We start from the raw sequence: 26619 nt of genomic DNA, 5'->3' as shown, positions 1-26619 counted from the left end.
ATTCGAATTAGATAATGGTTGGTTCCTCTACAAGCTTTGTGGCACCCATGCAATAGCATATCTTTGAGGCAATACATCATTGTGGAACAAAGGCTTCATGCTTAGCTTATTGCTTATATTTCATTTCTCTTTTGGTAGTGTGTGTGATTTTTAAAAAATAACTTTGGCATTATCAAAATATTTCTGAAAGTAAATTGAATTCAAGGAAATATTCTGTGTTTTAATAATAGAAAATGTAGGAAGAATATACATTCAAATATTAATTGTTTTCCCGAATGGCCTTAAAGAGGTCACAGGCAGTGTAGAAGTTTGCCTTATCTTGAATAAAAACCTTTATTACAGAGAACGATCCATTTATTGCTTGCACAATTAAATTCTAATTTTAATGAAGAGGAAAAAGTAATTATTTGGAGATCATATTTTATTGAATGTGAGTGGAAGGTGAGGTTACTATTTTGCATATAAACCAACACATACTTTAGTATTTCAATATATCTGATTTAAACCCGAGGCTTCTGGTGACTGTTCGCTTTCTCATTATAATATGTTTGCTTCATTTAATAGGGAACTAATCAATGTTCTCAATGTGTAAACAAAATCAAAACAATTAGTTGAACTGAATTGGAAGCTATAATGTTGCTTTCAGAATATTTCTTTCATTTCCTTATTATTATAACATAATCACATAATTCACATGTCCCTTTCCCCCTCCAAACCCTTCTTTACTTTTTGCAGTTCACGCTTCTATTACTTTTTTGTTTTATAAAACAAAAGTATTTGATATCAGTTATATTGTACGCGGAACATCAGAACATCAGAAGCTTCATTTTAACATATAGAAAAGTCTTGTATAGGTAAAAACTGACATCATAATGTTCAATTGGGTTGATAGTTTTTAGTTATGCAGTATGGTTTTGTTCTATACTTGAGAAAAATGTCTCATAATTACTGTTTTTATTACTTCTATTAAAAATTGTACCTCAAGAAAATTGTTTCAGAGTTTAAGTAAATTATCTACAGTGGTCATAAGCTTATAAGGTTTTCAAAGAAGACTATCTATGATGTGCAGGTCAAGACACTAGATTTATGTAAGGCAGCTAACAGTCATTTAGCGCTGATAGATGTGGGGTACATCCTGGGTGTGGTAAAATAGCAGCTAACAACCCTTTCATGCATGATGTTTAGTTGGTTTGGGGTAAGCAGAAGTTTTGTTATTTATGCAAAAGCTTACAATTTATAATGCACAGAATCTTTGTCTAGACACCTTTGTAAATATTGTGATTACTACCAAATACGTGTTTCTAAACATCAGTGATGGCTATTGTGATGGGTCACAAACCCAGGTTTTTTTTTTTTTTTTTTTTTTTTGGTTGTTGTTTTGTTTTGTTTTTTCTAGACAAGGTTTCTCTGTATAGCCCTGGCTGTCCTGGAACTCACTTTGTAGACCAGGCTGGTCTTGAACTCAGAAATCTGTCTGCCTCCCGAGTGCTGGGATTAAAGGTTTGCGCTACCACGCCCGGCACAAACCCAGGTTTGTATGGTACTGTTTTACTCTTAGCTTCTCCAAGGCACAGTAGATCTACATACTGCCTATGGATGATATGTCATTCTAAGAACTAACTTTTAAAGTCACTTGGCTACTTTCTTCCCACTTTCTAACAATGTTTTAGCTGAGACTGTCTTGACTGATATTGAGAATGATTCTGCAAAGGTAAAACTACAAATGTGTTAGCCAGCCCCACAATACTGATATTGAACTGTCAATCATCCCACAATACAAAATGCTTACAGAAAAAAGAGGAAGAGAAGATAGAAGATGAGGATGTTGGAGAGGGAGAGGAAAGAAGGATGTAGGAAGGAACGTCTACTGCCATGTTTCAATTAGTAATGGAGAAATATATTCTCTCAGTCTCGGTCAGACAAGTGATATGGAAGGATAACTGGGATGTATACAGGCAATACTTCTTCAGAATACTAAGGTGTTGTTTTCTTAGGAGAAAACCTTCTATGGCAGTCTAGTCTACAATGTAAGTAAAATATATTTTTACAGAAGATAATTTTACTCGAGAGGATGCCTGCGATACCTTTACTTCTATATTTGGTATCATATTCTTATAAATAGAATGAGACCATGCCATCTGTAGAAAAAAAAAAGGAACACAGAACACTTGTAAGCAATAAAATTTGAGCTTCAATCTATATGTTAGAATTGTGCAAAATTGTGATGGGCAACATATTTGACAGCTTCTTAAAAATTTAAAGAATACCAATAGAGAGAAAGAATATGGACTTCTTTGAATAGTGTTTGATGTAATAAATAAACATTTGGAAATTCTGTGTAGCCCTACAAATCAATAATTTCTATGTGCCCAGGTAGAACATTAAATATAAGCAATGTCATCAAAATTGAAAACAAAATAATTTTAAAGTTGTAAGCTGAACAATTTGAGATATGATTTTGTATTCCATATTTCAATTAAGTTTTATTAATCCACTGACTATATTATAAATCTAACACCATAGTAGAATAGCTGTAATTCTATGTTAAACCATGTAAAACTCTGTATCCAAAGACATATAGATAAAAAAAATGAACTCTAGATGTCATGTTATTAGATATGGGAATACCATAAGAGTATAGGCAACACAGATTGAACACAAAATAGAGGGTGGACCGGGAGGGAAATAAAATGCTGTATGTTAAAAAAAGGGGGGGAATAATAATAATAAAACTAAAATGTTTTATTTAATTTTATGTTTTTTTATGTTTTATGTTAGACTGGCTTGAATGATCAAATATATTTTAGATTTATGGGAACTAGAAGCAATTCATAAATATATAAATAACATATAACAACATTTTACTGATTCTTTAACAATTTAATACATGTTAATAACATGTTAAGAACAGCTATCCTGTTATTTAAAACTTCTAGCTTTTTTACTAAATATAAAACACATTGTTGATATTATTTTGAATATATATATATTGCTTTTCTATGTCAAAAATTACTATGACCCTAAAATAACTTATAATGTTTGTAGAATCTTATACCTAATTTGATATTTTAATTTTGTGTTGTAGCAAACTGGTATTTGCATAATGGGATTATACTTGATTCATAATGGCAATCATTTTTCCATATGATAAATTTGTATTCTTGCTTTAAGTGACTTTATATTTTAATGACAGAAGTTAAGAATGATTTCATAATTTTACTTGTTATTTGAAATCAAAGTTAAAACTATTGAATATGCATGATTTAACGTAATGTTGGGCATAAAGTACAAAAATGAGTGATTGATGTTTTTATTTTCCATTTAGTCTACCAATGATGTCAAGCAGCTATATTAAATTAAGCTTTTACTAATATAAAAAAATTTTAAAAATTAATCAGAAAGGAGAATATTAGATTGGGAAGAGGAGGTTTATATGAGGTAGAATTGGGAATGAGGAATAGATATGCATAATGTACTTTATATATATGTTAGACATTTTCAAAGAATAAACTTGATAACAAATTTTAAAAGGCAACAGAAATACTCAAATCAACTGCAGCTTTTTCTGGCTGGAGTTATAAGTACTAGCATTAAACAAACAGATTCACTACCTGTATTAGTTTGCGTCTTGTAAAATACTGTCCAAAGATAACTAGGGGAGAAAGACTTTATTCATCTTTTACCTTTTTGTCAATCATCAAGGAAAGTCAGTGCTGGAACTCAATACGGGAGGAAACGAAGCAGGAAACATTGGAGGAACACTAGTTACTGGAGAGTGTTTTAGGGCTTGCTAAGGCTGCTCTCTCACACCCAGGACCTCCTGCCCAGGTGTGGCACTGTAAGCAGTGGATTGGCCTCTCATATCAACCATTAACCAAATGTCCCACAGATTTTCGCACAGGCCCATCTAATGGAAGCCTTTTCTCAAGCAGGTTTATTCCTTCCGGGATGACCCTAGTTTGTGTTAGGTTAACTAAAACTTTACAGTACTGTACCTACGATGCTTAAGGGTGCTACTTCCGAATTTCTATAATCCCCAAATGCCTGACCTGAAATGAACACACATCTGGTGTTGATTCTCTGACTCAGGTATTCGTCTTTCCTTTTCTTTTCTTTTTTTATCTTTTTTTGTTTGTTTGTTTGTTTGGGATAGCAATGTGGGCTACAGCCAATGGGATTTTATATTTTAATACTACAAACAAACTGATTGTTATTCTTATAAAAAATAAATCAAAGTGATATAACAGCAATGGGAAGGAGAGGTCTATTAAACTAAGTACAAATAGGCCAGCTCCCTGCAGAGCTGACTGCAGAGGGAAAGGCTTGTGAAAGCATCTGGGAAGATCCTCTCTGATAGGAGACCTTCCGGCAGCATATTTTGTCACGTTTGATGGCAAACGATATGCTCTATGGCATAGACTAAACTTAATGTAGCAGAAAATAAGAGACAATATGGGAAACTCTGTCAGGCAAGATATCACACGATATCCTATGGGCATAAAATACAAAATGTGTATAAAAAGGTAATTTAATGTTGCCCTCACAAATTGCTAGTGTCCGCAGATGGGCTATCTAAACATAGCACACACTTCCAACTGTATCCACAATGAAATCCATTCCTACTAGTATCCTTTGTGGAGAAAAGTACTTGCAAGGGTGGGTGGGGAGACTTGTGCCTACAATGGGGCTCTACATTCTAAAGTCCCCTGACATTTTTCATCACTTCCTGTGATAGCAATGCTCCCGTGTGTGTTTCATTCACATTTTTCATAACTCACTGCAGGAACAAGGTTTCCATGTGGGTATCATTGACAGAGGTCTTCACCTATGTTTTGAAAACTTATGCACAAGTTTTTTCTCATGTGACTATGTCACCCAAGTGCCAAGTTCATCTTCAGTTTGCTTTTCTAGAATCAAGGCTTTAGTAAGAAGCAAAGTTTCTTTTTTATTATTGTTTATTTTATTTATTTACATTTCAAATGTTATTCTCTTTCCCAGTTTCCCCTCCACAAACCCCCACTCCACCCCCCCTGCTTCTATGAGGATGCTCCCCCACTCCCCCACCCACTCCCAACTCACTACCCTAGCATCACCCTACATCATGCCTTCCCAGGACCAAGGGCCTCCCTTCCCATTATTTCCAGACAAGGCCATCCTCTGGTACATATGTATCTGGAGCCATGGATCCCTCCATGTGTATTCTTTGGTTGGTAGTTTAGTCCCTGGGAACTCTGTGGGTTCTGGTTGGTTGATATTGTTGTTTTTCCTATGAAGTGGCACTTTGAAGATAGACATTATCAATATAGAAATATAACATGACTTTTGAAAATGAAAAAGTATTCATCATGTTTAATGAAAACCCAATGTGAGGACACCAGTAAATTAAGAGTTTTCTGTTACATGGTGAAATACTCTTAAACATTACTAACACCTTTGACAAAATATTAAGCCCACTCAATTATATGCCTGCCTACACACCTGGAAACTTGCAATGCATACTCACACACGGTTTATACACACCGACATTCCTTACACATTCGTACAGTCACATACAAACACACTTGTGAATATACATGTCCTATAATTATGATTACATGGGATCAAATTTACATTGTTTCCAACCTGAAGTTATTGACTTACCTGTGTAATATATTTTTGGAATGGATACACTTTTTTTTAAGACTTTTAGTACATATCACCTTTCATGTGTCTATAAAGGCAAGTATACAGTTCCATTCAATGAATCATGTATTTCATTGTGTTTTCATGGTCCTCAATGATTATGACTCATTTGGCAAGTTATAATTGCTCATGTCTAAGTGTTAAGAGGCTGCCGTGTGATGTAGCATTTATAGAGCCCCAACTGACAGCATTGAACCTTCACCACAGCAAGGATCAATGGCAGAGAAAACATAAACACCAGGAAATTTTGTTGCTAAAAGGCAATGAACTTCGTACAATCTTGAAAATATTGTCACTCTTCTCTCTTTTAAAACTTTAGAAATTTTTTTCTCCTCTGTATTTGTATTTTAGTACCTGTTACAGTTTGAATAAAATGGTCTTCATAGGCTCATATATTTAAATGCTTAATCACAAAGTAGTGGCACATTTTTATTTTTATTAATTTATTAATTACATTTGATGCTTTTATTTTTTTATTAATTGGTTATTTTATTTATTTACATTTCAAATGTTGCCCCCTTCCCACTCTCCCCTCAACAAGCCTCCACAGTAACCAAGGATTTAAACAGATTAGAAAGTGGCCTTGAGGGAGCACTTGTGTCACTGAGGCGAAGCTTTGAAGTTTCAAAAGCCCAGGCCAAACCCAGGGTCTCTCTAAACCTCTGGAGCTGTGAGCAAGCCTCCAATTAAATTCTTTCTTTTATAAGAACTGACTTGATCATGATGTCTCTTCACAGTGCTAGAAGGGACACCTTTCACTCTCTTCTCTGCACTGTAACCTTCTAAACTCATTGCCCCTGTTAAGCAATATTCTCCACTCTTTTTCTATGATACCAAATTTTCTTTCCTCAGAGGATTGAGAATATGAGGTGTTTCCTTCCTTTATCAGTCCCCCTTTCTCCCATCAGGATAAAACTTGTTCTAAAGACAATGATAAGTGTCGGCAAGCAAGTGAAAGCCTGGAATGTGTATGGTGAGCAGATGAGAAAGACAAATGTTTACAACCACTCTGAAAGTCCAGCAGTACTTGGAAATTGACACATTGAGCTATAATCTAAAGCAGAAACCATTTCAAAGAAAGAAAGAGAAGGCAGCCACTCAAAAACATTCACATTAACATTCATAGCACTTTTGTTTAAAATGGCAAAAATATGGATATCAACAGAATTCTCTCCAACTGAGGAGTGAATCACTATGAATAGATGCATGATACGCTAGAGACAAACATTGATATCATAATGTTTGAGAACCCCTAAAATCAAATGCCTCCAACATGTAAACTAGTTTCACCATGAGGAAAAGTAGCAGCTAAGTGCTCCAGTGTTGCTCCGGTTGGTTGAAAATAGTGACAATTGTGTTAGTAGACAAACATGCTAAAGTTCTTGAATTCTATGCTGTATGTGATTAATTGGTTGTATGTGAGCTACACATTGTGAATTATAATCTCAATCCAATTGTGATATGAAGAGAGAATAAGTGTACTGGTGTAATATATGCATATCAATGGGCCCCCTCCTAAATATTTCCATCTGTGCTTTATTTTCTTCCAGGTTGTTTTTTTTTTTTTTTTTAATTCAAAGCATATTAGGCATGATGAGCCTTCGAACAGGACCAAATGAAATATTTCAATTGCAAACTGTTAAGCAAGTGCTAAGTCATTTATTAAGGAACTAGATTTATATGTAGTTTTTTACACTGCAATACATGATTAACGAAGTTTGTCTTTTAGGTGAATATGATCACATGGAAAAATCTAAGTAAATTGGGTAGGTTAAAGTGTAAACAAAACTATTGTATTCTGTCAACTGCATCTTATGAACAAAAGGTACTAAGCACAAATATTATTTTAATTACTTCAAATATTTGAAAAGCAACAGAGGAGAGCAAACAATATTTCTGGAACCCTTCTAGGAGATTCTAAGGTATTTGTTCTCTAAAATAATGTCAGTCATTATGAGCCATTTGCACAGAGAAGCTGCTAAAGGTGTATATGCAGGGTATTTAATAAAATGATTAGAGTTCTAGATGCTCAGTATTCACTAACATTGGTTAATTTATTTGGAGATAGTAAGTTGATCTCAGGTATTTCTATAGAGTTTTAGAAAATCCAATTTTGATTCAATGTCTTAGTTCCAGTAGAACTTGTAACCCTAAGCACTCCTAAACAAAGATGGAAACATAGATAGAAAAAGAAACATTAATGAACTAACAAGTGATGAATCAGGTGAATAGATACATCTATGTTATCCTTCTGATATGGTGAATTTTTTCTACTGACTAAATTGACAATGTACCTTCTTAAAAGAAACTTTATTATTGAAGTCCAGAGCACTTAATAAAAGTTGTTAGTCTGAGGAGCAAGGCAAACATCTAACACTGTAGCTTACATAAATTTTTATTTTATGTTTACTATAAACAAAGCAATTCTGATTCATTTTTCTTTTCTGCTGGGTCACTTATATGGTCCTGTACAATTATATTATAATCACAACTAGTTTTGTTTGATATCTTACTATCTCTCTAGCTTTATGACAATATAGAAAACTGCTCCAGCTACTGAGTTATTTTCTGCATTAAACTTGTCTTATTTGAACATTAAAATATGGTATTTTATCACTAGACACTGTCAAGTTACCATAATAAAGGCAAGGAATGAAAGATATGGAAACCATGTTTAAGAGTTATATTTGTGCTAAGACAAATTTCCATATAATTCACACCCTGCTTTTCATATAAGTCACATTATCCTTAAACCGTATTAAAACTACTTTACAGTTCAATAATACTCTTAGGGATCTATGAAAAACCTATAAGTTTTAGTTGAGTGTACAGTATACAAAGAACAGTCATAGAAAAATCAAGAAGTCCTCTAAAATTATTTATCATTTATTGAAAATCCCACTTGTCCTTAATTTACAAAATAAATTGATTTTACTAGGTATAGTAAATCGATCAGTCTTTCAATATTTATAATTATTTAATTTAATCATATAAAATTAGTGAGGTAAAATAAAACATTGAGAAAATTTAAATATTAATAATAATTTAATGTTTTTTTAAAAAACTAAACCATGCTTTGGGGATTTTCTTGTCAACTAAGTAATTGTGAACCTCATTGTTAATGTTATGGATTAGGGATACTGATTCTGGGCAAGCGCCTTCAGCCTTCTTCAACATAATGTGACAGGGTTTCATCCTGTAATTAGAAGGTTCTGAGGATTAGCTGACACTAGTGACTGAGCAGAAAGAGGAACAGACTTATCTGGGAAGCTCACTGACAACCGGTTTATAACAACTTTATCCATAAACATGCTTCTCCTTCTGGCTAAGAGGATTTGTAAACTCAATAGCTCATCTTGATTCAAAACAAACAGCAATATAACTTGAGGGTATTGTGACACCCTGGGCTACCACCACAGGATTTGCTGAATAGAAATTCTCTTTTTTGTATTTTAAGAGTAAAATGTGAATGTTGAAATAACTACTACTTCCTCTGGGCATATAATTCCATAGCAAATCTGAATAATTATAGAAATTTCATGTTCTGAAAAGGAGTTATCATGTATAAATGGCAGGTTATATAACTTAGAGAAACAAATTTTTAAAATACAGTGTATAAATTTATTGGAATGATTTAGATGTTAGTTTTGAAGTTAAAAATCATTTGTTTGAGTGTTTTTCCCATATGAATATCTGTCTACCACATGTGTTCCTGATGCTCAGGAGGTCAAATTCTATGAGTGTGTTCTATGTGAGTGTTGGGTACCACACTAATGTCCTTTGGAACTATAGCCCATGCTTGCAATCACTGAGCTGACGCTCCAGTCCCAGCTTTAGGTGTTTTGCTAGCTAGTTCTAAGCCTTTAGGTAGAATGAACATTGCAAAAGTTGTATGCACATATGTGACAGTATCCACCATGCTTGTATTTCTTCAGATAAGAAACAAATATTGTGGCAGGAAGCATGGCCATGCGGCAAAGATATGGTGCTGAAAGAAGCAGCTGAGAGTTCTGTGTCTTGATCCTAAGACAACAGAAGGAGACTGCCTTCTGCAGGCAGCCAGGAGGATGCCCTGATTCCACACTGGGTGAAGCTTGAGCATTAGGAGACCTCAAACACGCCAACAGTGTTCTCCAATAGGACCACATCTCCTAATTGTACCACACCCTATGGGTCAATCATTCAAATGTATGAATTTATTCGGCCAAACAATTCAAACCACCATACCAAGAAAAGGAAACCTATGATCTAAAGATAGGCTAACAGAATATATTTAACACAAAGGAGACAAAGATGATGCATTAATGGAGACAGACAGACTGAACAGGAAGTATATTGTGGCTTATGCCCTTTACTCCAGCATCTGAAGAGTGGAATCAGGGGATCAGAATTACAAAGTCATTGTCAGTACTGGCTACATTAAGAGTTTGACAGCAGCCTCAGTAAAACCACAGTGATTTCTGCACATGCTTTCTGTGCCTAATGCTCCTACTTGTAGAATTAGAAAGAATTTAATTGTTTGTACAGGAAGGTCAGTCACATGCTACCTTGAGAACTATTCACAAGATATATTTAATTATGTGTGATACCTCAAATGATTCATTTAATTTGATAGTTTCTCTTATCTTTTCCATTATTTACAGATCATATCATATCATATCATATATCATATCATATCTAATTTTTCAGATGTGGACACACACCCAATGTAAGGCTGTCACTTTTTTAATGAATACCCCTTATATATCATGTTGGTTTTGTCTGACATTTTATATTTCACTTTACTTGAGAGCTTTGAAAGTTTTCAATAAAAAGTGTCATATCGAATAATAAAGATAGACATATACATTTTCAAGGACTGTTAACAGTTTTATTTCTCAAGGCATTGTGAAATACAATTTTCCCAATAATCCACCTAAGTAAATTGACAATTCACCTATTGTGTTGAAATAGTTGTACATTCCAGATGTTATCTCCCTATAATTGACGTTCTACTCTTCTAATAGCATTTAAAATATATCTCATAATCTTTTTGAAGTTTGGCAGTAGATCTTTTGGAGATACTCAAGAAGTTTGATGAAATAAAAGAAAGAACTTTTCACTTCAGTATAAGAAGAAAGCAAGCTTTGCATTTGCTCTCAATAGCGTTGCTACTGCTTTTCAATAATAAACCTTTCCTTCAAATAAGATTTAAACATTGATAAGAGGAATAAAATTAAATTATATAAAATGTTAGAGCTCAATTTACATATATAATTTAATTTAAACTTCCAGAAAGTGACATTGCATGAGCGCTTCATTTAGGCATTTTTTTCTGCATGTCTTATTCATATTTTCTATGTACTGATGAAGTTTAATTTACAGCATACTGTCAGTTTTAAATTATCGTACAAAAATCACTCAATATTCTGAAGTATAAACTTATAAAATCAGATACAATCTAGCATTTTATCTATTACATTATTACACTAAATACTTTCTCATGACTTTGTCTAGATGTTTAGATGTTAAAATCCAAGTGTATGGTTAAAAATATTTCTTCATATTTGAGAAGCAAGAAGTTACTTAGAGTTAAACACTCAACCCATAACAACTTGTATTAAGTCTGTTATAAATACTATAATAATATAGCCAAATAATTTGAGATTTTTCTGGTTACACTGTATATTATTCACTTTTAAGTATACCTTATTTTATAGCTTTTGATCCATAAAATAATTTTAAGTTTAAAAATAATTTTAAAAGAATTTACATAACATTTTAAACAACAATAAAATCCAGTGATTGTTATTTAATTCATTTGGGTGATCTTCTTCTTTATACTATTTTAATTGACTTCAAAGAGGAAAACAAAGTCCTCTTATGTCCATGTTATATTTGGTCATCTTTGTGAAATTACAAGACCATCAGATCTATGGCTCCTTTTCTCAAACATACTATCTTTTCCATTTTTCAGAAGTCTTTTAGATTTTGTTATCCTCTTAAAATAACTAATAGACTTTTATATTACTGATGTTTCATGAGCTCAGATCATGTTTAAAGTTTAAAAATATTAAAATTAAAAATATATTAATAAAATTAAAATTTATAGAATTAAAAATAAATTTAAAAATTAAAAAAATCATTTTAATTTTCTATTTCACTTAGTATTATGATAAAATCATATGCATCTCATCAGCTTTAAATATATCATTGAATTTATATGTTAAGGCATAATTTGGAGAATGTAAATGTTATATTACAGCCCAGTTGGGAGGTCCCCACAGACTACCAGAGATCACCAGAAGTCCAACTCCTAGGCAAAACCAACAGATCTTTATTCAAGCTCGAGCTTAGACCTCCTCAACCTCTCCAAATGAGTGGATGGGTATGGAAGGTCCCAAGCCTGTAGAGCTTTGGGTTTTTATCTCAGTTTTAGCAGGGTAAGAGCTTTTTCATCTTGGCAGTACCTGATTGTTTAACATTTAAGAAATTACAACTTGGAGCATTTTTGTTGGCTCACAATGATTTCAGCCTGTTATACACAATTATCATAACTTGAATAAGCATCTGGAACATTGGGTGCTTCCCATTACCAAGGGTCCAATGGCTGTTTTTAGGAAAATTATGGCTGTTGCTAGGGGTGCTTCTTGGTTCCAGAAACAAGTAGTAGCTTTTCCAGTAACCAAGTTCAAACTAAGGCAAGCTTAACATAAGATGGAGTCTGAACACAGAATGCATTTTGTAATGTTGGGCTTAGAATGAGCCCATCAGTAGGAAAAGAAGGACAGAGTAAAAAGTTTTCCATTGAATTTTCTCATAGCTTCTCGGCTAGGGGTGGGACTTCATGAGCTCTTCTTGTATTCAGAGTCAGGTTTTGTTCTGCATGAGTTAGTCTTGGGTTTTATGGATGAGGTCACAACCCCTGTGAGTTGTTGTGTGCTTTTGCCCTTCTCAGTTTTAAAAACATCATTTCACAACAATTATCCATTGTCTCTGGCTCTTTCAAAATCTTTCTATACATTCTTGCACAATGACCTCTGAATCCTGGGATCACACATATCTCACTGAGGACAGAATATTCCACAGTGTCTTATTCTCTGCACACTGGCTAGTGAAAGTTTCTGAGTTAATCAGCATATTTTAACTTAAAGGAAGTGTTTTGATGACCTGGAAGAGATAAAATACTCTATGTGGAAGAATGTAAGGGTCAGGGTAATACTGTGCCAATTAGCAGAATAATAGTAGTGGATTCTCTTCCAGGACCCGGACCTACCTTTTCATCTGTTCCAATGGCACCAGGCATTAGTCCCAACATGTAGAGCAAATTTCAGGTCACCACTGGCTTGATTCTTGCATGTCTTATGATTCGAGAATGGGGTTGACATATTCAGCAATAAAAACCCTACTATCAATTTCTGCTGAGAAACTGAGAGCAATGACAATATTCTGTGATAGTGAACATAGGGGTCTCTGTACCCCAATGAATCTATACTTGACAGTGAGCTTCTAATTAGATATCATATGGTGTTTGGGAATGGTCGTCCCCTTTGTATTTTAACTATTTAAACTCAAATTATATGTTCATATGAATGTCTTTTAGGAAGTTTCTACAGTAGCAGATTTTCACATGTCCTTTTCAATGGTCTTGAGTGTTATTTATCACTTCCCACACTCATTTCTCTACTTTCCCCACATCATTCTTTCTCTACTAAACATTTCCTGCTCCACTGTTCCCTTTACCCTATTAATAGCACTTGGGTTCTAGTCCCTCAACCCTATTTAAGCACACATTAATGAATCCAAGAAAGTACCTGTACCCTAAAATGAACATTTATGGTATATTACAGTTCTATCCTTTACCACCAAATTTTATGTTTCTTAACAATTGAAAAAATTTTCATTGAACATATTACACCATTTTTATTGTCTCTTCATTATCCATCAGCTGATGGATTCTTAGGCAATTCTTATCTCCTAGATATTGTGAGTAGAACAGAATTGTAAATGGATGAGCAGCTATCCCCACCATAGTCTAAAGACTCCTTCCAGAATATACTCTGGGACAGTAGAGCAGGAACACATAGTAGATTAACAATCCATTTAGAGTTTGTCCATAGTTCTTGTCATTGTGTACTTTACACTCACTCCCACTAAAGAAGAGTTTTCCTTTCTCCCAATTTATATCAGCTTTGATGTCTTTTAAAATATTTAACAATTCTTACTGGAATATGACACAATATCAAAGTAGTTTTAGTTGATCTTTCCATCATGGCTAAGGATTTTGGACACTTAAAAAAACAATTCCTCTGTCATTTTATTTCTTGCATTTATAACTGTTTTATTATTATACCCCATTTTAACTTGGTTTTTTTTGTTTTCTTTTTTCTCTTTATTTATTTTATTTTATTTTATTTTATTTTATTTTATTTAGTTCAAAAGTGACCCCTTTTGAGTTTTCCAAGTTCTATGAATTCTATGTGGTTCATGCCTTCAGCAATGAAATTTTGCCATCATTTTCTACCGGGTAAGCAAAAGCAAGGTACAGTAGGCAAAGACGGATGCTGATGGAACTGATTGCTGTATAGAGGCTTCTTAGCTTCCTAAAGTTAATTTTTAATTATTTGCCATGTTTAATGGTTTTAATTAAATTAAAAACATACCACTTCCCTTCTCCTTTTCCATTCTCCAGGCTCCCTGCCTCACCATCCTCTTAACTCCTTCCCTGCCTCCAACCTCTTATATCTATCTATCTATCTATCTATCTATCTATCTATCTATCTATCTATCTACCTACCTACCTACCTACCTACCTACCTACCTATCGATGTATCTCAAGAGAGATAGAGATAGGGATAAAGATATGTAGATAGAGACAGACAGAGATAAAGATAAAGATAGATATAATCTCACTTCTTGGAAGACCCTGCTACTATGAATAGTTACAGTCCACAGTGTCAAGACAGCAACTGTAGTTATGTGGAAAATGAAGGATTCCCTTTCTCAGTTTAACTTCCTATTTTCTGCCTGGTCTTATCTGGAGAATATTTCTAAGAATAGGTGCCTGGCCTTATCTAAAGGATGACCCTGCACAAAGCTTCCTGCAAGCACTGCATGATTCAACATGTAAGTCTAGTGAAGCCCTTCCTGCCATATGATAATTAGGAACTGTGTTATGACTAATCACCCCTTCCAGTCTGCAACCCCCAAAATCCTCTTAGGAAAGTCAAGTAACCTATGTCCAGATTACAGGTTCCACTTTCTCTGAATAAGAACATGCTTAGTTATTGGAATTCCTCTTCATGTAAATGAAGCATTCCCACCTTAGCCAAAAATATATATTCACCCTAGAAACCCTACCTATTTCTCACTTTTCACCTTAGATAAAGTTGACCCTTCTCACTAGAGCAGACCCTAGAAGTAAATCAATCCATTGGTACTCATAACCATCAGGTGGGATATGATAGGGGCTGAGCAGGATTTATTTACTGAACCATAACTGTTCCAGGGGAGAAGAGAGAGTCACACTCACTAATTCCTCCACATACCCTGGTCCCTACAGTGTTTTCCCCTGTCTTCTGCAGGTCCCCTAATCTCCTGAATGGTTATTGCCTTGAATCTGTAGGTAGCTTTTGTCAGCATGAGCATTTTCCTAATATTAACACTAACAATCCATGAGAATTGGAGGTCTTTCCATTTATTTGGTATTTTCTTCAGCTTATTTGTTGAGGCTTTTAATGTCTTCATTGTACAGGACTTTGCATTTCCTTCCTCAGGATATTCTGAGATATTTTATTTTGGGGGTGAATTGTGAGATTTTTTTTTTTCCTACTGATTTCTGTCTAAGAATGTTTGTCAGTGGAACACATGAACATTATTGATTTGATGTTGATTCCATATCCTGTGACTTTGGTGAATGCACACAAGCTGCAATTCAGCCCTTTAATGCAAACATCCAGGATCAAGGTCTTCAAAGCATTTTCTAGCATACATTCATTAGCATGTCAAATCAATTCCATTTTCTAAAAATATAATTCTAATGAAGAAATGAAAACTTCAGTACTCATTGTGTAGTTGTTAGACTCAGAGTGTATATTTTTCTTCAATAATTCATCCTTCTACTGTAAGGACTACAAGATACTCATTAAAAGCATACAGGGAGTCAAAATATTGAAAGTCACAGTAATAAGAATCTATGATACATTAATTAGACACTAGAGGCACCTCAATATATCAATAAGAATGTACTTGTATTTAAAAGAGATTTAGTGAGTTCATTTCAGAATGTTCATCCTCATTATGGGTACAGAATAACCTTCACAGACACAAAAATGGGAAAGATCACAATTGAGGGCACACATTGAGAAATAGAAAAGCACGCTCTTATAATTTGACAGTGGATATAATTAACTATAGGCATCAATTTGCTTAAAATTCACCAAGTATTAAGAAAAAACTGCAATCCGAGCAAAGAAGCAGAGTTTCCTCTGAGGTCCAGTGAGTAGAAAGGAGAATAATGAATTTTCCTAAAAAAAAAAAAAAAATCACAATTATGTGTGTTTGAACCATGTTCAAATGCATTAGTACATTTTAGGAATTCATATTTTTATTTTAATTTTCTCATTTCTAAAATCTAATTCACGAGAATTAACTACAGAGATCAGTATATTCTTTCAGAATATGTTTAATAAATCAAAGTAACACAACATAGGAGGCAAAAGTACTTAAAAACATTAAAAATGTTTATTGCAGAGAAAGTGATGTGTAAGACAATCCAGTACACTATGTTACTATCTGAGAAATGAGGTTTCATAACTGAAAGAAAACCTTGAGTCTTAATATGCACATGTTTTTAAAGATCTTGTGAAAAGGAAAAGAAAAGCTTAGATCCAGGCTTGGTAGTACATGATTTCATCCTAGCATTCAGGAGACCTAGGCATGCAGATCTCTTGAGTTCAAGGCCAGTTTACAGAGAGCAAGTTCCAGAGCAGTAAAGCTTAGAAAATGAAGGACATAATAGAACAAAGAGGGAAGCTAGTCCTTTCCCCAGCAGGTAGCTGAAATCAGCAGCCTCTGCTATGTGGCTCTAACTTTAGAGTCAAGAATAAAAGATGCTCCCTCCTAGCCAATGGTCTACCTTGCCTCCTCCACTCCTGTCACTGCCTTGTAGAAATTTTTCAACTACCCACAGTTGTACCCCAGTGAGAACAGTTTCCCTAGTACCGGCTCCTCATTTTACTTGGGCCTATGCCAGAGATGGAAAACTTGGTGTAGAGATGCTTGAGCCTTAAGACTTCAAGGAGTAGTTGACCTTTTAGCCAATGTTGTATGTCTTACAATGGGACCAAAGGGAAAAACGATGATTTTTGGAACAGAGTTGAGGAAGTACCAAAGTACCAAAATATGTGTTCATTGTTGCAAAGTCAATTGATTTGAAGAGTAAATACAAAAAAAAAAAAAAAAAAAAATCAGAGCTTTCAGGATGTTGTCAATAACGCAAACAAAAAGAGTTGGTATGGTCCTACCACTGCTACTGTTCTGGCATGCTCTATTGTCAAGGAGGGCTTTGACTAGTTCAGCAAAGGGACTAATCCACTGGAAACCCAGAGAAGCGTGATATTGACTGTTGATGCTGTAATGGCTGAACTTAGGAAACAATCTAAACCTGTGACAATCCCTGAAGAAACTGCTCTCAGGTTGGCACAATTTCTGCAAACGGAGACAAAGACATTAGAAACAACATTTTTGATTCAATGAAAATGGTCAGAAGAATGGGTGTCATTACAGTGAAATATGTAACAAACTAAATGATTAGCTAGAAATTATTGAAGGCATGAAGCATGATAGAGGATATATTTCCTCACATTTTATTGACACATCAATAGGTCAATAATGTGAATTCCAAGCTGCCTATGTTTTGAGGAGTGAACAGAAAATTCCTAGTGTTCAGTCCATTGCACCAGCTCTTAAAATTGCCAATGCTCATTGAAAGCCCTTGGATAGAATCACGAAGATATAGATAGAGAAACTCTAAGCATACAGCTTTTGAACAAGCTAAAGGTTAGTCTTCAGTTTTTTGCAGTTAAATCCTCAGGGTGTGGGACCAATCGGAAGAACCAGCTTAAAAATATGGCTATTGACACTGATGGTGTGGTGTTCGAGAGGGGTTGAATCTAAATCTTGCAGATCTTCAAGCTCATGACTTAGGAAACGTTGGAGAGGTCATTGTCACTAAAGACACTTTGTTTGAAAGGAAAAGATGACGAAGCTCAAATTGAAAAAAAGAACATATTCAAGAAATCACAGAGCAGCTAGACATCACAGCTAGTGAATATGACAAAGAAAAGATGAATAAAAGATTTATTAAACTTTCAGATGGAATAGCAGTGCTGAAGGCTAAAGTGAATGAGAAGAAAGAGTTACAGGTGCTTTCAATGCTTCAAGAGAACTTGTTGAAGAAGGTATTATTCTAGGCAGGGCCCGAGCTTTGCTTCAGTGCCTCCCAGCCTTGGATTCATTAAAGCCTGCTATTGAAGATCAGAAAATATGTATAGAAATTAGTAAAAGAATGTTCAAAATTCAAAAAAAAAAAAAAAAGGCTGCTGCTGGTGTGGCCTCCTTGCTAACAACAGTCAAAGATGTTACAACAGTCAAAGATGTTGCAACAGAAATCCCTAAAGAAGAGAAGGACCCAGGAACAGGTGCAATGGATAGAAATGGAGGGGGTATGGTAGGTAGCATGTTTTAAATCCTAGAATAGTGCTTTTCCCTTCCTTAGAGGTAGATTCCTCCCTGATAACTTCAGAGAAGTCACCTAAAGAAAATGACTGAACAGAAGGTGGGCTGATTACTGTAACTATCTGTTACTCATTTCCACTGACAATATAGAGTGGCTTACTGCTGTGATTGTCTGTGCGTACAGATAATTTATTTTGTATTTTTAAATAAAGACATTTGTACATTCCTGATTCTAGGTGCAAGGGCCATATATCAAGGTCTTGCTTTCAACTTAAATCACTGAAGCATCTTTACTGTACTATTAGCATCAGGACTACAGTGCTGTGTCACCACATGAGAGGTTCAGAAGCAGTCTTTCTGTGGAGGAGGGTAATGACTATATACAAAGCAGAGAAATGTCCAAGGATGTGGCAAACTTTGTATGCTAGAATTATGTTTAAAGTTAAAAGAAAACAATACAAAATAGCAAGTGTTACTGGGACAATTGAGGCTGGTTAGCTGGGCCTCAGATTGTAGCAGTGATTGAGACCAACAACACTGAGGTGAAATCTGGAAATTGTTTTCTTAGACCACAAAGAAGCTGAGTTCCAGAGATAATCAAGATTATACATAGTCCTGCAGCTTGATTTGGTAATGTGTAAGAGTCACTCAGGTGGTACTGGTTTTGAAGGCATGAAGGGGTTATGTGAGAGAGAGGCCAAGGTAGGCCATTGGTGAAGTGCAGCCTTAGTTGCAATTGATGTCCAAGGACTGAAAGTGTTACGCAAAGAAGTTGAGATTTGGCACTATGAAGAAACCCTAGAAGAGCCTATTAGTGAAGTCTATTAACAGCAAGAAGAACCCAGCAGAAGATCCTAGTATATTGGAGATACTAGTAAAATGGAGTGATCACCAAGAAGAAGAGCAGCAGTTTAGTGGAGTCAACTAGAGAGCACAGAGCTAAAGTAGTTACCCAAGCCTTACCAGGATCTCAGTAGATCATGTGTGGATCCCAGTCATTGGAACAAGAAGTAGTAAAGCTGATGTCGCCTTGGATACCCCAAGACAAGAAAGATGCCAGAGCTGTAGGATACTTGGGGAGGAAAGTGGCTGACTAGGAGAGTTACCAGGCCAAGTGAAAGAAGTTTGTTGCAGTCATCTGTGCTGAAAGGAATTGGACATCATACATGGAGATATAGTTTATAGTTTGCCTAGATTTTTATTTTATTTTATTTTGTCTAGTATTCTCTCCCTATAACATTTTGAACCAGTAATGTATGTCCTCTGCCATAATGTGTTGGAGGTATGTTATATGCTTTTTGATTTTGATTTATATAAGATTACAGTTAAGAGATTGTGTGAATCTTAGAAGAAAGAGGCTTTGAACTTTGAACATTTAACATTGTTGAGACTGTTGTAGACTGTGGAGACATTTGGAGGGAGACTAAACGTATTTTGTATTATGCTACGGTCAGGTATGACCACCGCGGACTTATGCATTTGAACAAGCCTTTGAATGTCAGGGAGTGGAATGCGTTGGTTTGAATATGCTTGGTCCATGGGAAGTGGCACTATTAGGAGCTGTGGTCTTGATGGAGGAAGTGTGTCACTGAGTAGGTGGGCTTTGGGGGATTCTATTGCTCAAGCTCTGCTCAGTGTGGAGGAATAAGTCTTCTGCTGCTGCCTTTGAATCAAAATGTATAACTCTCCTCTGTTCAGCCCCATATCTGCTTGTACACTGCCATGCTTCCCACCATGATAATGGACTGAACCACTGAAGTAGTAAGCCAGCCTCAATGACATGTTGACCTTTGTAACAGTCCCCTTGGGCATGGAGCCCCTTCATAGGAATAAAACTCAAACTAATATAACCACCTTCTTTCAGCCCTTTTGGTGAATGTAGACCGAAGTCGTGCTGAGACTGCATTTAGTGACATGTCATTTCTTTTCTGTGCGTGGGCACCACTCAGTCTCTCCCCAGTCTTCAAAATAGACTTTGGTGACCAGGGTCTCTCCTGCTCTCTTGCATACCAAGTAGTAAGAACACTGTTTACCTTCCATGCGTATTGGCCTTCCTCTGAGGCAAAGTAGGCTAGGACTGTCTTTATTTATTTTTCCAATTTTTATTAGGTATTTACTTCATTTACATTTTAAATGCTATCCCCAAAGTCTCCTATACCCTCCCCCCTCCAGCTCACCTAACCAACCAACTCCTCCTTCTTGGACCTGGTGTTCCCCTGTACTGGGGCATATAAAGTTTGCAAAACCAAGGGGCCTCTCTTCCTAATGATGGCCGACTAGGTCATCTTCTGCTACATATGCAGCTAGAGACACGGAGCTCTGGGGGTACTGGTTAGTTCATATTGTTGTTCCACCTATAGGGTTGCAGACCCCTTCAGCTCTTTGGGTACTTTCTCTAGCTCCTCCATTGGGGGCTGTGTTCCATCCAGTAACTGACTGTGAGCATCCACTTCTGTGTTTGCCAGGCACTGTCATAACCTCACAAGAAACAGGTATACCAGGGTCCTTTCAGCAAAATCTTGCTGGTGTATGCAATAGTCTCTGCGTTTGGTGGCTGATTATGGGATGGACCCCTAGGTGGGGTAGTTTTTGGATGGTCCATCCTTTCGTCTCAGCTCCAAACTTTGTCTCTGTAACCCCTTCCATGGGAGTTTTGTTCCCAATTCTAAGAAGGGGCAAAGTCTCCACATTTTGGTCTTCCTTCTTCTTGAGTTTCATGTGCTTTACAAATTGTATCTGGTATTCTAGGTTTCAGGGCTAATATCCACTTATCATTGAGTACATATCATGTAAGTTCTTTTGTGATTGGGTTACCTCACTCAGGATGATACCCTCCAGATCCATCCATTTGCCGAGCAATTTCATAAATTCATTGTTTCTAATAGCTGAGTAGTATCCCATTGTGTAAATGTACCACATTTTCTGTATCCATTCCTCTGTTGAGGGACATCGCAGTTCTTTCCAGCTTCTGGCTATTATAAATAAGGATGCTATGAACATAGTGGAGCATGTGTTCTTATTACCAGTTGGAACATCTTCTGGATATATGCCTAGGAGAGGTATTGCTGGATCCTCTGGTAGTACTATGTCCAGTTTTCTGAGGAACCGCCAGACTGATTTCCAGAGTGGCTTTACAAGTCCCACCAACAATGGAGGAGTGTCTCTCTTTCTCCACAGGACTGTCTTTATTTTTGATAGGATTTTCAGTTTCTGGCTTTTGTAATACTTGCTCTGTAAAGGAGATATATCAAGTCAAGCCAAATGTAAAACCTGTCTCCCCTTCCCATCTCTAGTGAAAGCATGTGGTTTACTTATAAGCTAAATTATTAGGCCTTCATAATCACTTATTATTGTTCAATTTGGCTCGACATAAATGAGAAAGAAGGATGTGTGTGTGTGTGTGTGTGTGTGTGTGTGTGTGTGTGTGTGTTCTCTGTGTGTCTGTGTGATTATCTGTTTGTGTGTCTGTGTATTTGTGTATTTGTCTCTGTGTGTATGCATAGATTAGAAGAAGGGAAAAATGATAAATGATTCCACAGTGGAGACCTGTTATTTTGATGAAATAAAATTTTATTGTCCTTAACAAAACAATAAAAACAATAAAATAAAATAAAAAATAACAAAATAAAAAGAAAAGTAAAAGAAGACAGCAAAGAGCTTTTCCTCTCTCTCTCTCTTCACCATGACAACTGAGAAGACAATTATCTATAAACCAAGAAGAGATATCACCAATAACCAATCATTCTGGCAGCATGATTGGGTTTGTAGCCCCCAGAAGAGTAAAGAAAGTGCATTCTCTCTCTTCACTATGTGATATTTTGTTATGCCACATAGACCAAAAGCAATGACTCTCACATAGTAAGACTAGGCTCATTCACTCTGCTCCTATTTTCCAAAGATTTTCAAAGTTTCAATTAAAGATAAAGTCAGCCCTGGGTCAGCTTCAAAGTGACTCATCTGAACTCTGGAGCCATCAGTTACTGTAACAAACACATTCAGTGATAATGCTTTTTCACAGCTTAAACTTTTCCCCCTCATCTCTGGGATTTCTTCCAGCTGTACTGTTGCAAAGGGCAGAGATTTATCACTGTTCTGTGATGTTATCACATGGCTCATTGATCCATATCTCCTTATTAAACCAGAGAGACCGTTGATTCACATTTAAGGTGATTGTTCTTGAGTCCTAAGCAACACTGAATTTCCAATTCCTGGTTTCGTTAGGCTGCATCCTAAAAAGCTAGATGGGTCTGTTCTATATTTTCTTATAGGATGGGTAGATGAAATGACTGTTAGGATTTATCAGTGAAACTGTAACTTAAGAATGTTTTAGAATTAATATTTTCTGTAAATTCTGCATGAAATAAAATTGACTATATAGATCCTGACATGTTAATATAAATAATATATATATATATATATATATATATTACATTTGATTGCTGTAGACAATTTTAATCCCAATCAAGGGTTTCTACACTGCCTTTAACTATTTACTATTTAGTTCCTGTATAAAAGATACACACAACCTTCATATTCACAATAAGCCTTAAACAGCACAAGAGTTGGGCAGGTAACTATCCAGTATGCTATTATCTATATTTCCCAGCCAATAATCCTGTTATATAATTTGCCACATTTTGTCTGTGATGCTCTTAACTCCAATTAGCCAACCTCATGGCCATTATTTCAAGCACTCACCTATCTCATGGTGGCTTCCTCCTCTCCTCACTTTCTTTTCCTCCCCCCTTGTGGTTCTCCTATCACCTCAAGCCCAGAATCATAAACCCTGCCTATGACTCTTCTGTCATCTTTTAGCTATTGGCATCTTTATTCACCGATCAAAATTACTTGGGGACAAGGTAGCATAGTGTCAATCGGGTCTACCTGTGAACTAACTCATCTTTGGGGCAACTAGGTCTTGGTGGACTGCACGTAGCATTAAAATATACAGCAACAGACAAAACTTCGACATGTGATTACAACTTTAAAAATTGTTTTCTAAAATCTCTAAGAAAGCTACTCACGTTATCTAAATATTTAATTACAAGAAACTCATGTTGATAATACTTTTAGGTAACATTGTAAAATTATAGGACAGGAAAAGATTAAAATAAGTATCATAGAAAATCCAAAGACAATAAAATAAATCCTAATATGTGATTTTGTCTTTTAGTGGCCTGTTCTTTTCTGAAGACAAAACTAAGGGCAAGTGGATTTGGAAGAGAGGGGTGGTGGGGAGATGATTAGGAAGAGTAGAGGGAGGGAAACTGTAGTTGTGATCTATTGTTGTGATCTATTGTATAAGAGAACAGTCTATTTTCACCTAAAAAAATCATAAAAAAATAAAAATAAGTGATCTTGATCTTGGTTATTTCTTTTTTCAGCATTTCATACATATATACATACAATATATTTGCCTGTACCCACTTTTCATATCCTCTCCAATGCCATCCACAGACCCATCACACACACACACACACACACACACACACACACACACACACACACACACATTTTTTCTTATAACTCAGTGATTCCAAGAAAAGTGTGTTGAAACATACAGGTGGTAAGTTCTTTCACCAGCAAAAGTGCCTCTGACAATCAAAGTAGCATGATGGAAAGGGCACTTGCTCAAACCACTACTATTTTAAGGATTGTTTTTTAACTTTTATTTTAGGTTTGTTTTCTGAAAAGAATAAAAGTCACTCAAAAAGCAGACCTCTGTAAAATTTGTTATGAACATATTTAGAAGTAGAAAACAAGATGAAGATATAGTCATATGAACAAAATGTACAGTGATCACAAGATTCTTACTGAGAAATTTTATTCTGGTTTCATTTTTCTTTTAAAAATGTAATATATATGTAATATTTTATCTTCATTTAACTAGAGGTTTTATTTTCCTTATCCAGTGTTTGTGTTTAAAATTATATTATTGAATGCTCTGGAGAAACACTAGATTGGTACTGTGTTCATTGTGTCATACTTTTGGAAAAGTCAGGTTTGCAAGCAAATCAATAATGATTTGATTTTCACAGTTAGTAATCACTTTGGACAGAGAAGACCCTAATACCTCCCCTGGAAGTAGAAAACAAAAATGGATAGAGAACCCAGCATGACTGTCAGCACCTCTCAATGCCAATTGGTTTGCATAGTTCAGGAAAGTTAAGAAACATGAAGAAAACTTTCACAACATTCATCTTACACAGATTGCATAACAACCATTTATGTTTATAGCACTTCCCATTTAAAAGTTCCAAAGATAATAGCAATGTTTTCAGAATGTGTTCCTTCATACATGCTGGAGCCTATTGGATTTCACAGATCTTGCCTCAGATTTTACATTTCATTAAGCAAAAACAAGCACATAACTTACCATTTGTAAATATCTCCCCTCTTTCAGCTGGAGAAGATATCGTAGTGTGTCTAGAAATGTAAGAGCAGTGGGCATATGAGGAAGCCACTCCCAGGAAAGAGAATGGATGAGTCACTCGGACTGTAGGCACCGTTTATTTACTACTAAAGTTGAGATCACAGCTACCATATCACACCTTAAAAACAGGATTATAGAAGGGCTCTGCTCTGATACTATATCATTCACATTGGAATCTTTGTGAGTTTTCGATTCTTACGTTTCTTTAGAATGCCTACAAACATGTGATTCTTTTAAGAATTATAATATCGTGGTAGAAAAACTGAAGAAATAGCATGAATTTGCATTTGGCATTTAGGCAGTGCTCTCTGTTGTTTTAAGAACTGTGTTCTACAAATGGAAATTTATTTATTTTTCATTCATCAAAAGCCTACTAAAATGCTTTTGAGTCCTGAAACACAAGAAGACATTGGTCATTAAATAAGTCTAGAGGGATTAAATATGAAGTCCCTTTTCCTACAAGGGATTCCTACTAGTATCCCTAGATAACTGATTAAAGTAAAATTTCAGCTATGGATATTCCATTGCAACGAATAACATGGCTCATTTTTTAAAACACTAATTTAATGAAGTATATTTGAAATAAAGAAATTAGAACTATGGGTTTCCATCCCACAGTCATATCTCTGACCCATAATTTTTCCTGTCTGAAAGAATTACAGGGATGCAAATGAAGAGGAGCTTGAGGAAAAGAAGGTCTAGTGACAGACCCAAAGTGGGATCCAGCTCAAGGGGAGGTACCAAGGCCTGACATTATTACTGAGGCTATAGAAAGTTCACAAAAAAATGAACCTATCATGCCTGACCTCTGAAAGAACTAACAAGCAGCTGAAAGAGTCAGATGCAGATATTCGCACCCAACCAATGGATGGAAGCAGCTGACCCCTGTTGTTGAATTAGGGAAAAGCTGAAAAAACCTGAGGAGAAGAGCAATCCTGTAGGAGGACCAGCAGTCTCAATTAAACTTGACCCCTGAGATCTCTCAAACACTAGACCACCAAACAGACATCATATACCAGCTGATATGAGGCCCCCAACACACATATAGTAGAGGACTGCTGGGTGTGTGTTCATTCAGAGATGATGCACCTAACCCTCAAGAAATGGAAGCCCCCAGTGAGTTTAGAGGTCATGTGGGGTGGAGGGTAGGGGCATCCATGTGGAGATGGGGTGGGGTGGGGATGTGGTGTGGGATGTGGGACAGTTGGAGGGTGGATGGGGGGGATGGAATATGGAATGTAAAACATAAATTTTTTTTAAAAAAAGGACTATCACCACTTTCCCCTAACACCTAAAACCCAGATTAAACTTTTTACTAAGAAAATTTGTTGAATGCAGTGTGACATAGCAACTTGTACATACTCCTCAGCCCCTCAGCATGAACAAAATGTGTTCAAAGTCAAAGTCACACACACACACACACACACACATATATATATATATATATATATATATATATATATATATATATATAAAACTTAAGTGAAACTTGATCACGGTTGTTTTTGATAACTCTGCTATGGCCTTGAATTCCCCCACCCCCTGTGTATGTGTGTTTATGTGTTTATGGGTGTGTGTTGTGTTTGTGTGTCTGTGTGTGTATGCATGCGCATAAGCATTGAATCTCTCTCAACCTCCCTTCCGCACCTCATTCCACACCAGTCTCTTTCCTTAACACTTGAGTACAGAAAACTATTTTTTGAGATATTTTGGAGACACAATGAAATGGCTGACCAGATATTACTGAGAATTTTGCTATCATTTCATGCTTGTTACATACCATCAGC

The 26619-nt window shown here is 35.7% G+C and overlaps 1 pseudogene; it reads left to right on the top strand.

The window, feature by feature from the left end:
• The first annotated feature begins 12288 nt into the window (after nt 1-12288).
• LOC110329189 lies at nt 12289-18409 on the top strand (annotated as a pseudogene).
• The last annotated feature ends 8210 nt before the right edge of the window (nt 18410-26619 follow it).

This window comes from Mus pahari, chromosome 11 (genome assembly GCF_900095145.1).
Source record: "Mus pahari chromosome 11, PAHARI_EIJ_v1.1, whole genome shotgun sequence".
NCBI lineage: Eukaryota > Metazoa > Chordata > Mammalia > Rodentia > Muridae > Mus > Mus pahari.
The sequence above is the reverse complement of the archived record's forward strand: the minus strand, read 5'-3'. Positions and strand labels throughout refer to the sequence as shown.